This window comes from Octopus sinensis, unplaced genomic scaffold, assembly GCF_006345805.1.
Source record: "Octopus sinensis unplaced genomic scaffold, ASM634580v1 Contig14345, whole genome shotgun sequence".
NCBI classification, from domain to species: Eukaryota; Metazoa; Mollusca; class Cephalopoda; order Octopoda; family Octopodidae; genus Octopus; species Octopus sinensis.
In genome coordinates, this window is record NW_021833228.1 from 70951 (window position 1) to 83870 (window position 12920).

Below are 12920 nucleotides of genomic sequence, written 5' to 3' on the forward strand. Positions count from 1 at the left end.
TGTTGAAGTTTCATGTCGATGTCTGGTGAGGAGAGACATTCAGGCCAGTTTTGTTTGAGGATCTCTTTCTCAATTTGTTTCCAGTTTGCCTTATGGAAGTTCAAGGTGGAAAGATTCTGAGAGTTTCTTGTAGACTGCATGTCCATGCTTTCCTTTGGTCCATACATGGTCAGCTCTACCATGTTGTGAACCCTACATAAAATTTCATAAAAATTAAAAATACCATCTTCCTAAAAGTTATCGGGATCTTGTGAATTTTCCAAAGTCCCCCCCCCCTGTTGCTTTGCATGCATCTTTGTTTTCATATTCGTTTCATACACTTCTTTTTACACCCGTTGCACTATTTTTTTTCTTTCGTTTCCGGGTAATATTGTAAACATAAACTAATTCAGCTAATTGGGTGACATTGGAAGATTGAGGATTTCAATTTCAGGGAAAATGAATTGCGGGCCTGCTGGTCTTCCACGTGGTTATATTGAAAAAGTAAATAAAAATTATGGGGGAGATAAGTAGTAAAAGAAGCAAAGGGACATGTGGTGTCATTGATGGAAAATTGTGGCACTGCAAGCATTGTAAAAAGACCAAATCTGTTTGTTACAGTTCATTTTTTGAGAGAAGTCATATTTCTTTGTTCAATATCATTTTGTTTATTGTTAGGCATAATATATGTCTCAAGATGATATTATGCATGAGTCTTCAGTTAGTAATCAAACTACAGTTGTGGATTGGGGAATGTTTTGTTGGGAAGTAATCCCATAGAAATTGAGGCAGAGGTAAAGACAATGGACTGTCACCACTTACGGATTTAAAAAAAAATTAATTTTTATAGGAACTCACTATATCGAGTGCAGAGATTCGGAATCTGCAAAAAACCCCCAAAAACTGCATTTCAAAATATCTTAAATTTCCATTTTTTAAAGAAATTTTTTTTTGACAAAATACGAAGAAAAATATGGAGATTATGATTCTGAAAAAAAAATTGTAAAATTTAATTTTTGAAAAAAAAACAAACACCCCCTTCCCTTCTCCCTATAACAACAAGTGAAATTAAACATTATAGTTTAAAGGTCATGGACTGAAAATGTAAATTTTTCGAGGCCTTTCCCCCACCCCTCTTTCGCGAGAGCGCATTTTTTTTAGTCATATTCGTTTAGAGGAAGTTGTTTTACACATATTACACTAGTTTTTTTGTTGTTTTTATGACCGGGTCAAACGCTTCAGTTTATGTGATTATATATCAGATCCTCATGATCAACACGTCCACAGAAAATGTGGAAAACATGTGGATGCGAGTAAAACGGAAGTTGTGGCGACAGTTTGGGATATCGGACGAATCGTGTTTCATATTTGCATGAAGTTCGAATGCCATAATTCCACGGTTAAAAGGAACACGTTGGCAATCCTTCGTCTCTAGTAGACCTTTACGTCGATTTTCGTAAAAAAATTTTTTTTTCTACTAGAGACGAAAGATTGCCCTTTTGTTTACTTTCTGGCGACGATCACCAGTGTTTATGCTGTGTAAAAAGGGTACTATTTAAGAGGAGTGGTCCCGGTGCGCTTACTCGTGTACTCGCGTAAGCTAGTCGTGACTAGTTGATCCTTACTCTGTGTTTTGTTTACAAGAAATTATTTATTTTGTGTAAAAAAAAATGATTTATTTTGTGCTTTGTTTACTTTGCTAGGTAGTTGTATGATCGACTAACTAACGCGGATGTGCGTACGAGGGCCAGTTTTCTTAAAAATTACCGACAAATTATTCCAAAAAGATGTATATGTATTTATGTATGTACATGTATATAAAAGGTGCGTACATGTGTGTGTGTGACTGACTTTAAATACAGCTGAACACGGCACACGTACGTTCATACACTATCTTTCATATGCACGTATATACATCTATTACTTAAAGGTAATGTCGCCTTCCACATTCCATGAAAACAAAAGTAAAGAAATAAAAACTTTTAACAGAAATTAACGAACAATCAACTGATCGAATTTGACATTTATGCTACTAAAATTGAAAGAAAGCTTTAAAAACATGTGAAAATACAACGATAGATTTGTAATTACTTACATCGGGTTTTGTACTTAAACGTAATAATAATTCTGCACAAAATAATATGTTACACTGCGAAAAGAAAACGTGTGTAGATTCATAATTTTAACTAAGCGTATTTCAAGAGACTTTTGATTAAAATCATAACTGATACTTATTTAAAAATTAGAATAAGAAATAAACAAAATATTTCATTAAAAATATACTTTTAAAAATCATAGATCTGACTCATTATTTGAAACCGGAAGTGGCTTGGAGTAACAGCAGCATTTTTTATGAGGTAAGGAAGTACAGTATAAACTTGCAAAACCAGTGCACCATAGTATGAGCCGAGACTCGCAAAAATCGTCCCATCTTTAAGGTAATTCACTTAATAAAACCTGTTTACATATTTCTTTTGCATTCATTTCACTTGTAACTACACCTTTTTGGGGTACTATTTAAGATGACTGTTCCTGGTACGCGCATCCGCGCTAGCTAGTCATGACTAGTCGATCCTACGACGACTATCTAGCAAAGTAAATAAAACACAAGAACACAAAGTAAATAATTTTTTTTAAAACAGTAAATAAAACAAAAACACAAAGTAAAGATCGACTAGCTTGCGCGAATGTGCGCACCGGGACCACTTCTCTTAAATAGTACCCCTTTTTTGTTTTAAAACCCATAAAAATTATTGACGAAAGTAAAGAATATACACACCACCCGTTTTCCACGAAACCTTGACCCTAAACACCGGGTGCATTTCTTTCGTTGTTTTTATTCATATTAATTTTTGAAATAATCCTAATCTACTCCGAAACGTTTTAGAAATATCCACAACAATTTATAGATTTGACAGAGGTAGTAAATCCCGCACATCCTTTGGGATATGTTTTTTTACAAGAACCCATATCGAGTGCGGAGGTTCCGAATAGGCAAAAAAAACTGCGTTTCAAAATTAAAAGCCTCCCTCCAATTTCTTAAATTTTCCTTTAAAAAAAATTTTGGCAATCCTTCGATTCAATTTTTCAAAATAAAAAAAAAATAACAAGCACCCCTTCTTCGCCCTATAACAACAAGTGAAATTAAAGTGTTTTCTCTACTAACGTTTCACGCATGCATCTATATATGTAAAACTGAGAATGTGTGTCTGTCTGTGAAAATCCCTAAAACTTGAGAACTACACAACCAATTTCATTCAAATTTTACACATGCCTTACTTAGGGTCCGGGGAGTGTCATCGGCAAAAAAACATGTGTGTTTCCCTTAAACTTGAGAACTACAAAACCGATTTCATTCAAATTTTACCCATGCCTTACTTAGGGTCCAGGGAGTGTCATGGGCAAAACAATTTCTAACTTCTTGCCTAGAGCGAGCCCACAGCAATATCATATCTTCTCCACTATTTCAGTATTACGTGTTAAAAATGAAACAAAAACATCTCTCTATTCTAATGTCAGATACTTTCACTTGAATACTGAAACTATTAAAGTCAAACTATTATATAAGAGGATGAACCATTAACAGTGGACATTAATTTTGCTAGAGGAAAATCCACTATGGTCTTACCACTAACAAAGGAATGGTAAGACCATAGTGAATCTTCTTCTAGCATAATGGATGTCCATCCCTCTTATATGCATGTAATATGATTTTTTCTGGAACTTCAGACTTTTCTATATGCTAGACCACTGGTTTTAAATTGATATTAATCAAACTAATATTCAATTTTTCACCCTTATCATTTTACATTTAAATTTACATGTAGTTAGTGACTTTAGGATCAGGACTAGATGCACGCCCAGAAGACGACCAACATGGAAAAGAAGGGTCTGGAAGCTTAAAGATCTTGCGAATGGACAGAGATTTAGAGACATATTACTCGAAGCCTTTGACGAAATAGAAGAGGATATAGCTTCACACAGTGTAGAAGACAACTGGAGGTTTCTAAGGGACAACCTGCTGAGATCCACTGACCAGATATGTGGAGGGTGCAAAGTCCCCTCTCGACCCAAATAATGTGGTGGTGGAACAATGTTGTAGACAGGGCTTTTAGACAAAGAGGACAGGCTTGGAAGGACTGGAAGAACGGTGGTACCAGGGAATTGTATCAGACTGCCAGAAGGGAAGCTAGGAGGCAGGTGTATTTAGCCAGAGGGGAAGCAGATAAGAAAAAATTTGCCAATGTTCTGCGCCGTGAGGACCAAAGACTTGAGGTATTTCATGTTACCAGACAGTGTGTGAGAGAGAATGGTGATGTGGTAGGAAAGAAATGTGTTTGCATGGATGATGGTTCACTTGCGCTAAATGAGGATGCAAAGAGAGAGGTTTGGAGACGTCACTATGAAAGGTTGCTCAATAAAGAAAATGAATCGGAGAAAGAGGGTTTGCCGAATGTCGACCCAACAGAGGGACCAGCTATCCGAGTTGACAGTACCTTGGAAGATAAGGCAATTAGAAGTATGAAGACAGGGAAAGCCCCAGGCCCATCAGGAATTACTGCAGAGATGCTCAAAATATCTGGTAGTGTCAGTTATAGCCTAGTCACCCATATAGTTCACCAGGTGAAACACAAAGGAGTCATACCCAATGGTGTAGCAGCATAATAGTCAACTGCTATAAAGGTAAAGGTGATGCTTTAGATACAAATAATTACAGAGGTATCAAGTTGTTGGATCGGGTAATGAAGATCACGGAGAGAGTCATAGCAAGCCATGTACAGGGAAGCTGCCAGGAGGTGAGTGTTGGCATTGAGTACACTGAAGAATTCAGAGTAGAGGTAGGGGTCCACCAAGGTTCAGTCCTCAGCCCCCTCCTATTATCATAGTCCTCCAGGCAATAACGGAGGAATTCAAGACAGGATGCCCCTGGGAGCTCCTCCATGCTGACGACATTGCTCTACTTACTGAGTCACTATCAGAACTGGAGGAGAAGTTTCAAGTGTGGAAACAAGGATTAGAATTTAGCTAAAACTAAAGTCCTAATAAGTAGGAAGGCAGGCAAACAACAACTCCCTTCAGGTACTTAGCCCTGCTCGATCTGTAGAAAAGGTGTAGGTAGAAACTCTATAAGATGAACCTAGTGTAATCTATGGACACATAAGAGGTGCAGCAATATCAAAGGAAGGTTAACTGGGAAGATAGTTTTTGTATGTGGCAGATGCTGAGGAGCAATAAACACTGAAAATGTGCAGAGAACAACTTCCGCCACATTCTAGGGGGAATAACTAGAAGTAGTTGATAGCTTTCGTTACCTTGGTAACCAAGTCAGTTGTGGGGGAGGGTGCGCTGAAAGTGTAGCTGCTAAAATAAAAATAGGTGGCCAAAGTTCAGAGAGCTCTTACCTCTGCTGGTGACTAAAGGCCTCTCGCTCAGAGTAAAAGGCAGACTGTATGATGCATGTGTATGAACAGCCATGCTACATGGCAGTGAAACATGGGCCGTGAATGCTGAGGATATGCGTAAGCTCGCAAGAAATGAAGCCAGTATGATCCGATGGATGTGTAATGTCAGTGTTCATAATCGACAGAGTGTAAGTACCTTGAGAGGAAAGTTTGACCTTAGACGCATCAGATGTCGTGTGCAAGAGGGACGATTGCGCTGGTATGGTCATGTGGCGAGAATGGATGTCGATAGCTGTGTGAGAAAGTGCCACACCCTAGCAGTTGAGGGAACCTGTGGAAAAGGTAGACCCAGGAAGACCTGGGATGAGGTGGTGAAGCATGACCTTCAAACATTGGGCCTCACCGAGGCAATGACTAGTGACCGGGACCTCTGGAAATATGCTGTGCTTGATAAGACTTGGCAAGCCAAATGAGACCATAACCTTGTGGCCTGTGCCAGGGGTGTAACCAGCCTTATTATGCGTACCTTTCCTTCTTTGGTCACTAAACTCTGCTTGCGAAGACCTGTTGAGGCAAGTGAAATCGAAATAGAAATCAAAGTGAAATTCGATGACGTGCACGAGCACCATACGAGTGTGATCGTTGACAGAGCAGCTAACTGGCTTCCGTGCCAGTGGCACATAAAAGACACCATTCAAGTGTGATCGTTACCATCTTTGCCTTACTGGCACTTGTGCCCTATGCTAATAGGGTGCCAAGATCACCATCTGAGCGTGGTCGTTGCCAGAGAGGCTAACTGGCTTCTGTGCCGGTGGCGTATAGGAGGCACCATTCGAACGGGATCATTACCAGCATCACCTTACTGGCACCTTTGCTGTTGGCATGTGTAAAAAGATTCGAGCGAGGTCGTTGCCAGTACCACCTGACTGGCCCCCGTGCCAGTGGCACTTAAAAGCACCCACAACATTCTCAGAGTGGTTGGCTTTAGGAAGGGCATCCAGCTGTAGATCAAGACTGGGGCCTGGTGCAGCCATTTGGTTCACCAGCTCAAAATCAAACCGTCCAACCCATGCTAGCATGGAAAGCGAACGTTAAACGATGATGATGATGATATATATATATATATATATATATCAGATCCCTGATTTAGGATTCGCGCAACATCTGCCTGCAGTTATTAGACCAATATCACATTCCTAAACATAAAATCCACTCCACTCTCGCCCTCCATTCCCATTATTTTGTAAGGCGCAGAACCCGAATGATGCGACGGCGTCAAGCATCATGTTTGACTATAGGACGGCACGTGTGAACGTATGACTCAGATTGTGTAAAAATGGGTGTATACAGCTACGTCAAGGGACACGTGAGCTCTAAATTCATTGCGTATGTTCATATCAAAGGACAGGCGTTCCTGTATATTATATTATATATATATGTGTGTGTGTGTATGTACATATGTATATATGCATATATATATATATGCGTGTGTGTGAAAAAATATAAATAATGTATATGTATGCATATAATATATATATATATAAAAATATATACATGTATATATATAAATCTATATACATATATATATATAGATTTATATATATACATGTGTATATATATATATATATATACATATATATATATATATACTATCATTATGACCCGTCGTTGCTGGGTCATAGTGCTAGTGCATGTATATATGTGTACATATTACATGTATATATATATATATATATATATAATTTCAACAATTGAGGGTAAAATTAATTAATTAATCAATTTCACCAAGTATTCAGTATGCAAAGGGACCATTTAAGGCGAATTCAAATTATTACATTATATAAAAGGGCTTAGTAAAATAAATTACTTTGCCGCATACTGAACTCATTAGAAATAGCAGCCAAAAAAACTTTTTTAAAACTATTTCTAATACTTAAAGAAAACCTCTCTCATATAGTGTTTGCTCAATTCAACTCACGAAAGTATGGGGGTAGAGACATTAAAAAATCAAATGCAAAGGTTATTGAGAACGTACGTTTCAAGATTAGTCAAACTCGACATTTCTATCATCAGCTCAGAACTCCCTGGTTTGGATTTGAAAACACTGAAAGTGGGAGCATACCCTTTCGGCTTCTTATCGCTTCTGAAGATCTGCTCGAAACTAACAGTGCCAGCAAACTCAAATATGCAAGCAAAGAATTTTTGCTCTCCCCTTTCCACCAGCGTGGGTTAAAATCAGCAAACACTATGCTTTTTTCGGTAAAATCCGAGGCATTTAAATAGAGAGAGATGAATTATAATTTCAACAATTGAGGGTAAAATTAATTAATTAATCAATTTCACCAAGTATTCAGTATGCAAAGGGACCATTTAAGGCGAATTCAAATTATTACATTATATAAAAGGGCTTAGTAAAATAAATTACTTTGCCGCATACTGAACCCATTAGAAATAGCAGCCAAAAAAACTTTTTTAAAACTATTTCTAATACTTAAAGAAAACCTCTCTCATATAGTGTTTGCTCAATTCACTCACGAAAGTATGGGGGTAGAGACATTAAAAAATCAAATGCAAAGGTTATTTGAGAACGTACGTTTCAAGATTAGTCAAACTCGACATTTCTATCATCAGCTCAGAACTCCCTGGTTTGGATTTGAAAACACTGAAAGTGGGAGCATACCCTTTCGGCTTCTTATCGCTTCTGAAGATCTGCTCGAAACTAACAGTGCCAGCAAACTCAAATATGCAAGCGAAGAATTTCTGCTCTCCCCTTTCCACCAGCGTGGGTTAATGTCTTTACCCCCATACTTTCGTGAGTTGAATTGAGCAAACACTATATGAGAGAGGTTTTCTTTAAGTATTAGAAATAGTTTTAAAAAAGTTTTTTTAGCTGCTATTTCTAATGAGTTCAGTATGCGGCAAAGTAATTTATTTTACTAAGCCCTTTTATATAATGTAATAATTTGAATTCGCCTTAAATGGTCCCTTTGCATACTGAATACTTGGTGAAATTGATTAATTAATTAATTTTACCCTCAATTGTTGAAATTATAATTCATCTCTCTCTATTTAAATGCCTCGGATTTTACCGAAAAAAGCATAGTGTTTGCTGATTTTAGCCCACGCTGGTGGAAAGGGGAGAGCAGAAATTCTTCGCTTGCATATTTGAGTTTGCTGGCACTGTTAGTTTCGAGCAGATCTTCAGAAGCGATAAGAAGCCGAAAGGGTATGCTCCCACTTTCAGTGTTTTCAAATCCAAACCAGCGAGTTCTGAGCTGATGATAGAAATGTCGAGTTTGACTAATCTTGAAACGTACGTTCTCAAATAACCTTTGCATTTGATTTTTTAATGTCTCTACCCCCATACTTTCGTGAGTTGAATTGAGCAAACACTATATGAGAGAGGTTTTCTTTAAGTATTAGAAATAGTTTTAAAAAAGTTTTTTTGGCTGCTATTTCTAATGAGTTCAGTATGCGGCAAGGTAATTTATTTTACAAAGCCCTTTTATATAATGTAATAATTTGAATTCGCCTTAAATGGTCCCTTTGCATACTGAATACTTGGTGAAATTGATTAATTAATTAATTTTACCCTCAATTGTTGAAATTATAATTCATCTCTCTCTATTTAAATGCCTCGGATTTTACCGAAAAAAGCATAGTGTTTGCTGATTTTAACCCAGTGGTGGAAAGGGAGAGCAGAAATTCTTCGCTTGCATATTTGAGTTTGCTGGCACTGTTAGTTTCGAGCAGATCTTCAGAAGCGATAAGAAGCCGAAAGGGTATGCTCCCACTTTCAGTGTTTTCAAATCCAACCAGGGAGTTCTGAGCTGATGATAGAAATGTCGAGTTTGACTAATCTTGAAACGTACGTTCTCAAATAACCTTTGCATTTGATTTTTTAATGTCTCTACCCCCATACTTTCGTGAGTTGAATTGAGCAAACACTATATGAGAGAGGTTTTCTTTAAGTATTAGAAATAGTTTTAAAAAAGTTTTTTTGGCTGCTATTTCTAATGGGTTCAGTATGCGGCAAAGTAATTTATTTTACTAAGCCCTTTTATATAATATATATATATATATATATATATTCACTCATCGAGCAGCGATGGCCAAACCTAGATAAGCTAAGAATTTGTTTTCACTTCTTGACCACTCGTACAACATTTGCCTCTAACAAAAATGTATTATCTATTTACTAATCTGCTTGTTGTTTCCTTTCGTGAGCTAAGCTGTTGTTGATTTTCATTTTTTAGTCCCGTCTCGTAATAATTCGTCCCTATGCGCTGATAATTTCTTCTTTCTTTCCTTCTTTCTTCCTTGTGCTTTTCCATACATCTCTCTGAATCAAACTTCGCCATTCGCGGTGCACCTGCCCTTTCCCACCCCCACCACCAATACCAGATATCTATCTATATATTTCTCCATCTATACCGGATATCCCTTCTCCCACCACCATTATGGGTGTCTACTCGAACCCCTCCTCCTCACTCGAACCCCTACTCCTATTTCACTCTGTATTACCTCTGCTTATCTTCCACTGCTTCCGGCCCCCCCCCCCTCACGTTCAATTTTGTCTAGAACCTGCCACCACTTCTACCTGTCATCGTTTCTCCCAACACCCCTCCCCACTGGTGCCCCCCCCTATATTACCTGCACTTTCTCCCCCCACTCTCTCTTCTCCCTGCTGGAACCCCCCTCCCCACCCCCAGCCCATCTCTAGAATATCCATGTTTCTGCTACACTGCTTAAACCACGTCGCTCAATGACCATAATGCTTGCTTATAATACTAACACCTAGAATTTCAGTATTTCTACCACAGAGCTTACATCTACACCAATGACTTTAGTGCTTGTGCTTACAATGCTGCTAACACCTGACCCTGCCTACCGCAGGGGCCAGAACCTTAACATGCCTAAATGCTTGAATGTTGTCAGGTCAGAAGAGAGAGAGATCAGATGAAAATGCCTAAAAATCGATCACCGCCACCACAACAACCCTCTTCTTTTCAGGCACTGAATTGTACCCCTCCTCCCCACATCTCCTTCCCAGTTTTCAGAGTTGGCACTGTCAATGTTGGTACACTGAAAGGTAAGTCTAGTGAGATTGTAGAGATGCTTGAGAGAAGACGGGTTGATGTATGCTGCATACAAGAGGTAAGGTGGAGAGGTGCTTCAGCCAGGGTCCTCACAGGCAAGGCACATAGGTATAAAGTCTTCTGGCAAGGTAACATGGATGGGGTAGGGGGTGTAGGCATTCTCCTTGCGGATAAATGGGTAGATAAGGTCATAGAGGTTGTCAGGGTTTGCGACAGAGTGCTTAAGCTCAGGTTAGTCCTACAGAGTGGCACAGCTACGATTATCTCCGCCTATGCCCCACATGCGGGGCTACCAAATGATCAGAAGGACCACTTTTATGATACCCTTCTACAGGCTACCTCAAAGACTAGTGGCAAGGACCTCATCTTTGTGGGTGGAGACTTTAATGGGCATGTTGGGCGGGAATCGGGTATCTTCACTGGGGTACACGGTGGCCATGGTATTGGCACCAGAAATGATGAGGGAACTAGACTACTGGAATTCTGTGATGCATCTAACCTTTTAATCTGCAACACTAACTTCAGGAAGCCTGACTGCCACCTTATAACTTATCAGTCAGGAAACTCCGCTAGCCAAATAGACTTCATCCTCACCAGACAGCGGGATGCAGGGTTGCTCTTAAATACAAAGACCCTCCCGGCTGAAGAATGTACCCCTCAGCATAGGCTAATCATTAGTGACTTTAGGCTCGAGGCCAGAAGGACTCCAAAAAGCAGACCAATCCAGAAAAAAAGGATTTGGAAGTTAAAGAACCCTTCACATGGTCAGAGATTTAGGGACATCCTCATCAAGAAATTTGATGAGAGGGAGGAGGAGCTACTGACGTCGGACATAGAAGGTAGCTGGAAATTCCTACGGGACAGCTTGCTGAGTGACACAGACCAAGTCTGTGGATGGTGCAAAGTCCCTTCCAGACCTAGAGTTACGTGGTGGTGGAATAGTACAGTAGACAAAGCCATTAGTTCTAAGAAACAGGCCTGGAGAGCCTGGAGGGATGGGGGTAGCAGGGAACCGTACCAAGTAGCCAAAAGGGAGGCCGGGCGGCAGGTATACATAGCCAAAGATGTAGCAGAAAAGAAGTTTGCCAATGTCCAGCGACGTGAGGACCATAGAACTGAGGTATTTCGGATTGCTAGACAGTCTGTGAGAGAAAATAGTGATGTTACAGGAGAGAAATGTGTCCGCATGGATGATGGGGCACTTGTTTAATGTTGGTGAAAAGAAAGAGGCTTGGAGAAGCCATTATGAAAGACTGCTGAATGTGGAGAATGAATGGGAGGAGGAGAGCCTGCCAAATGTTGACCCAGTAGAGGGACCAGCTATCCAAATAGACAGCTCCCTTGTAGTTAAGGCAATTAAGGGTATGAAACCAGGTAAAGCCCCCCGGCCCATCAGGTATCACTGCTGAGATGCTTAAAACAGCTGGTTATGTGGGCTATGGCCTAGTCACCCGCATTGTAAACCAGGTAGTTCATAATGGAGTCATACCCAATGACTGGCGTAGCAGCACCATAGTCAACTGCTACAAGGGTAAGGGTGATGCTCTAGATAGAAATAACTACAGGGGTATTAAACTGTTGGATCAGGTGATGAAGACCACAGAGAGGGTCATAACCCATCTCATTAGGGAGAGAATTTGCTTAGATGAGATGCAGTTCGGTTTTGTGCCAGGTAGAAGCACCACTGATGCTATATTCCTGGTCCGACAACTGCAGGAGAGGAAGTACCTAGCTAAAGATAAACCCCTCTACATAGCTTTTGTGGACTTGGAGAAAGCCTTTGACAGGGTTCCCTGATCCCTTATCTGGTGGTCGATGTGGAAACTGTGATTGACGAATGGCTAATAAGGGCTGTACAGGCTCTATACAGAGAGGCTGTCAGCAAGGTTAGGATTGGCAACGAATATAGTGAAGAATTCCGGGTAGAAGTAGGTGTACACCAAGGCTCAGCCCTCAGTCCCCTTTTATTCATCATAGTCCTCCAGGCAATAACAGAGGAATTCAAAACAGGTTGCCCCTGGGAGCTCCTCTATGCTGATGACCTAGCCCTCGTAGCAGAATCACTACCGGAACTAGAAAAGAAATTTCGGGTGTGGAAACAAGGGTTAGAATCAAAGGGCCTTAGAATAAATGTAGCGAAGACCAAAGTTATAGTAAGCAGAAAGGCGAACTCAGCACACACCTCATTGAGCAGGTGGCCCTGCTCAATCTGTAGGAAAGGTGTAGGTAGAAACTCCATAAGATGCACCCAATGTAAGCTATGGATACATAAGAGGTGCAGCAACATTAAAGGGAAATTAACTGATAAGATAGCTTTCATGTGCGGCAGATGCACAGGGACAATAGACACCACAGATACTCAGAAAACAGATTCCATCACACTCCAAGGGGAGAAACTAGAAGTAGTTGATAGTTTCCGCTACCTGGGTGACCAAGTTAG

General features: G+C 39.9%; 1 protein-coding gene and 1 long non-coding RNA gene across 2 annotated transcripts in view; one reads left to right on the forward strand and one right to left on the reverse strand.

The window, feature by feature from the left end:
- Positions 1-2263, reverse strand: part of LOC115230069 (gastrula zinc finger protein XlCGF49.1-like) — a 39040-nt gene extending 36777 nt beyond the window's left edge. The window contains exon 1 of the mRNA XM_029800303.2: positions 2075-2263. The gene's annotated coding sequence lies outside the window, so the exon portion shown is untranslated. The remainder of the gene's footprint in view (positions 1-2074) is intronic.
- A 21-nt stretch (positions 2264-2284) lies between these two features.
- Positions 2285-12920, forward strand: part of LOC115230068 — a 127653-nt gene continuing 117017 nt past the window's right edge. The window contains exon 1 of the long non-coding RNA XR_003883398.2: positions 2285-2417. This is a non-coding gene — a long non-coding RNA (uncharacterized LOC115230068). The remainder of the gene's footprint in view (positions 2418-12920) is intronic.